Source organism: Olea europaea, unplaced genomic scaffold (genome assembly GCF_002742605.1).
Source record: "Olea europaea var. sylvestris unplaced genomic scaffold, O_europaea_v1 scaffold199, whole genome shotgun sequence".
NCBI lineage: Eukaryota > Viridiplantae > Streptophyta > Magnoliopsida > Lamiales > Oleaceae > Olea > Olea europaea.
The window spans coordinates 614,856-620,617 of record NW_019237766.1 but is presented as its reverse complement, the minus strand read 5'-3'; positions in this window follow the sequence as shown (position 1 = coordinate 620,617).

Below are 5,762 nucleotides of genomic sequence, written 5' to 3'. Positions count from 1 at the left end.
TTCATTACATTTCAAATTCTTTGCATAATGATTTTGTTTATAGAAGGCAGTGTCGATGCCTTCAATTTAAAAAACAAAAAAAATAAAAAAAAAAAATAAAAAAAAATAAAAAACCTTTTGCTCTCATCACACATTCTTTGGATCTTTGTTATACTATGTAATTTGGACGTTGCTGTGTGTACAAAAAATATACACATAGAATAGATACAGAACACACATAACAGTACGGTGGGTGGGTGGGTTTTTTGCATTATTTTATTCACTGGAACCCACCTAAATGTGAAATTTCTGGAGTTTTTCTGTGAACATTTTCTGTACACATGGAAAAATTCATGTAATTGCAATGGTTAGCTCGTCATCATCTTCTTCAAACTAAAATAATTATTCAGTTTCTTGTCAAACTTTTAAAGATCTGAACGAAAAAATCAATTGTGTTAGAAGAATTAAAGCTATTTTTTATAAACTAGGGATGTAATATGTATTCTCTTATATTATTTGGTTCGTACTTTTGGTAGCACTATGCTTAATGATGATAATTTGACCATTATAAAGTAATTATTTGCTCTAAAACACATTATACTTAATAAACTTAATCATCAGACTATACAAATTATTGCACATTATTTACAAAATTCTAACTTGATTTATAAAGTATAAAATAGCATTTTACTGCATCTAGAGTAGTTAGTTTTTCATTTTTACGGTGATTGAATATAACTACTAAATAAAGTGTGTTACAGTCAATTATACAATCTAATATGATGAGAATCATGGAGGACAAAATAACAAGGATCCATTTGCATGTTCAGGAATGATACAAATCAATTAGAAGAGAAGATCTTAAACCAATTAGAAAATGAAAGGAATATGAAGTATGTGCGAAAACGCAGAGGATGTACAAAAATGTATATAACTTTTCAACTCGGTTGTCGGATTTTCGTCCATAAGTACAATTCAAAAACGTCTTTCAACTCTGTACAAGTTTGTCGAATGACTATGTCAAACTTTTGGGGTCAAATTCGATTGTTTAGGAGTCTATTTTTTTTTTTTTTCGTTTTTTTTTTTTGTTTAGGAGTCTATTTTTTTTTTTTTTGCGTTTTTATGTTTTGAATTAGTTTAAAGGTATTTTCGTTATTTGTAATATTTTAATTTTATTCAAATTTATTTTGTTATTTTATAATTTATTTGGATTTGTCTTTAGAATTAGAGTTTTATTTTGATTTTGAGTTTATTTTATACCTATAAAAGACACGTTCATTGTACAATGAACACAATTTTTTTTTTTTAAATTAATCATAATGTGATTTTTTTTTTTTTTACTTTCTATCTTGTTCTTAATCAAAACTTATCAAATATTTTTATATTTGTGGCATTCAAATTATCAAAATTATTAAAGATTCATACTCTTTGCGTCATTCAAATATTCAAATAAGGTTCATAAGTTTTGTAATCACGGGTCATGATATTGTTTACGATTGCCTTGATTCTTTAGTTCAATAATTATTAGGTCGAACTTTTAAACAATTCGAGTAAGATTCTTAAATTTTGTGATCAACAGGTCAACATATTGTCGACGATTGTTTTGGCTACTTGGTTCAATATTTTTTGGGTCAAACTCTAAATGTGGATTCTTAACGTTCTTGAATTTGAATCAATCTCGCGTGGGTTTCATACCTGCTATTGCTACGTGAGTTCATCCCAGTTGGTATCAGAGCTAGGACTCCAAAAATCGAAGTTATATAATTTTTTTCTTTTGTTTGAGTCTTTTATCTTTGTGTTCTTTGTTCTTCTTAAGTCTTTAATCTATAAAAGTACCAAAAAAATTTAAAAGTCGTTTTTGTGTTCTTTTAACATTCAAATCAATTTTCGTTTCTTTCGCTGATATTGTAGTTGAATTTCCAAAAAAATTATTATTATTTATTTCGAAAATTACCAACAGTATATAATTTCATCTTCTCTGAGGTAAAAAAAAAATAAAAAAATAAAAATACATACCTATATATATTAGTCTTGTCCAGCCCAAAATTCAAGAACTACTTTCTTGGATTAAAATAATTCTCATTCAAAATTGTCAAATTCTTTTTGCTTCTTTCTTTTTCTTACATTTCTCAAGTCTTTTCAGATGCAATTTTTCCCTCACATCATAGCTTGAATTCTTCGAGAATAAGACTTGGCTGAGTTTGAATTAATCTTTGAAGCACTTAGACGAAAACATTTAGTGAAAAAATGAATAAAGTTCCAGAGGAAAAACATATTCAATTTCAATCTCAAGATTTGAGGGCGAATCTTCTTGAAGAGAGAGAATGATGAGAATCATGGAGGGCAAACTAATAATGATTTATTGCATGTTCTGGAGTGGTACAGATTAATTAGAAGAGAAGATTCTAAACAAATTAGAAAATGGAAGGAATATGAAGTATGTGCGAAAACGCAGAGGATGTATAAAAATGCATATAACTTTCAGCTCAGTTATCAGACTTTCGTCCATGAGTACAATTTGAAATTGTGTTTAGATTCTGCACAGTTTAGTGAAAAAATGAATAAAGTTCCAGAGGAAAAACATATTCATTTTCAATCTCAAGATTTGAGGGCGAATCTTCTTGAAGAGAGAGAATGATGAGAATCATGGAGGGGCAAACTAATAATGATTTATTGCATGTTCTGGAGTGGTACAGATTAATTAGAAGAGAAGATTCTAAACAAATTAGAAAATGGAAGGAATATGAAGTATGTGCGAAAACGCAGAGGATGTATAAAAATGCATATAACTTTCAGCTCAGTTATCAGATTTTCGTCCATGAGTACAATTTGAAATTGTGTTTAGATTCTGCACAGTTTGTCGGATAACTTTGTCAAACTTTTGGGGTCAAATTCGATTGTTTAGGGGGTCTATTTTTGTGTTTTTATATTTTGAATTAGTTCAAGGGTATTTTCGTTATTTGTAATATGTTAGTTCTATTCAATTTTTTTCATAGTTTTTTAATTTAATTGGATTTGTGTTTAGAATTAGAGTTGTATTTTGATTAGGAGTTTATTTTATGCATATAAAAGGCACAATTCATTGTACAACAAAGACATTAATTTTTTTTTGAGAATTAATCATAATGTGAATTTTTTTTTTAATTTCTGTCTTGTTCTTAATTGAACAGAACTTATCAAATATTTTTAATATTTGTAACGTTTAAACTATCCGAACTTATCAAAGATTCACACTCTTTGTGACATTCAACAATCTAAATAAGGTTCGTAAGTTTTGTGATCACGTGGTCAAGATATTATTTACGATTGTCTTGGTTCTTAGGTTCAATAATTTATCGAGTTGAGCTTTCAAACAAATCGAGTGAGATTCAATCAAGGGACGTATTGTCGGCGGTTGTGTTGGTTACTTGATTCAATATTTTTGGGTCAAACTCTAAATGTTGATTCTTGACTTTCTTGGGTTTGAATCAATCTGGTGTGGGTTTCGTAACAACTATTGCTATGCGGGTTCACATCATAATGACTATGCCCCCGTTTGGGCCCATTACTTCGAAATATAATGGGTGGAATTATATTTTTTGGAGAATGAGTGGTTAAGAAAGAAAGAAAAGTTTTCGATTTACATTTAATATTATTGGGGAGGTGGCATAAACACCTCTTTCACTTAAATTTTCCTCATGATACCTTCTAGCAGAATAATAATAGTCTTATAACTTTGATTCGTTATAGAAATCAGATAACTACTTTTGTGTTTATTTTTAATTGAAGATAATTTGACTAATGATAATTGGAATATATTCAATTTATTTATAATATTTTAAACATATTTTCATCTTCTATGCAATATAAATCACATTTCCTCAATCTAGATTTGATTTTACCATCATTATTAAACATTTCTTTAGTCTCCCTACAATGCAGGGATGAAAATTTCCCTTTATCCAAATATGTGTTGTGATTAAAAACACCTTCAACAACATTTTTCATCATACCAATTATTTTCTAGCTATAGTGTTTGATCGTCGTCTCAAATTAATCGAAGCAAAATATTATTTTCAATTATTTTAAAATAAATTATACTTTACATTTAAAATAAATATATCCTCGCTACATGAGAAAAAATTATTAATAATTAGTACTCCAGTTCAAACTAAACAAATTAATTTTTTCCTGAATTTGAAAGGTAGGTAACTTCGTTAGAATAGATAATGGTAGTGGCCTACATCTTTAATATACTTCAATGGTAAAATGCACAATAGAACCGTTACCCGATAATGTCCGGTGTAACCCAAGACTTGTTTATAGTACTAGTGACTTCATCAACACTGTAGGTGTATTTGATTGATTTTATTTTTCATGGAAAATATTCTTTTTTCACTCAAGTTCCTATATTTAGGGTGTTTGATTGTCATTTTTTAATGAAAAATATTTTTCAAAAGTTGGTCACTTGACAATGTTTTCCTCAAAAATATAAAAAATATTTTCTTTGTGAAGGGGTAAGTAAAATATTTTGAGAGTTGCTATGCGTACAGAAAAAAGTTGTCAGAATTGCTACAAATAACACTTGACCATTCTCTATTAAAAATGGCAAAAAATAAAAGGATGGACCAAACAGTGTAAAAATTCTGGTTGCTAATTCTCCTGTACAAGGGGAATTGTTGAAATATTTTCCAATTCACACTTTCCAAAACTTTCTACTTATCTCTTTTATCTACCCTACGCCCAGCACATTACAGAACCCTTACAGGATTCTCACAAAGAGGAGGGGCTAGGATTTTTTTCTTCATTTTTTATTATATCGGGACCCACGTGGAATCGACCCCATGTGATGGATCGGTAAGACCTCTATAAAAAAAAGTTCTGTACACAGAGTTTTATCCTTATCTACCCACCAATAAAAGATGAAAAATTACTACACTTCTAGATTGAAAGTTAAAACAATCAAACATATTTAATTGACAATTTTTATTCAAATAAGTTCTAAATAATTCAATTACCTAAAACTTATTTCCTATTCATGCAAATTTAATGCTTGACATACATCATGTGCTTGGGCAAAATTATAACCCCAATATAGAAACATGTTTGTTTGCGCTAGTGATAAAAGATGAGATGACCTTTCTGCACCGTTTCCATTTGTAATCATATACAAAATGCAATTTTGTAAAGAATCACTCTTTTCTTTTATTGTTATTATTTTGTATTTATTTCAATTTTTATTAAAAAAAGTTGTGCACGAAATATTAATTCGTGTACAATTTTAACTCCATAATATGCAATTGACCAAGAGTTCAGATAAATGAGGAGGATTTTTAAATTTATAAATATTTTAACAATTTTTTTTTGAAAAAATAGAACATTATGTTCATAATTTCTTTACAAATTCACATCTTTATCATACTTAATGAAGAAAATATAAATTTTAATTATTTACAAAAAGAAAAAATGAGCGACAAGTGACAAGTAAGTCTAAACCTGATGGTGGATGAGCCGAACAATTCAACTCGACTTGTTTAAGGCCCCATTTGGTAGCCATTTTTTTCAAAATGCATTTTTCTCTTTTTTTTTCAACCACACATTCTTTATTAAAATAATATTAACGTAAATAAAAAATTTTCCTTATTTTTTAACCACACATTTCACATCAATTTACTATTTTAAAATGTATTTTTACATAAAAATGTCTATTAAACACCCCCTAAAACTCCAACGTACCATGCGATTCAAAGGCCCACTTGTATTTTTAGAACTCATAAATTTCAAAATTTCTATAAAGGAAATTG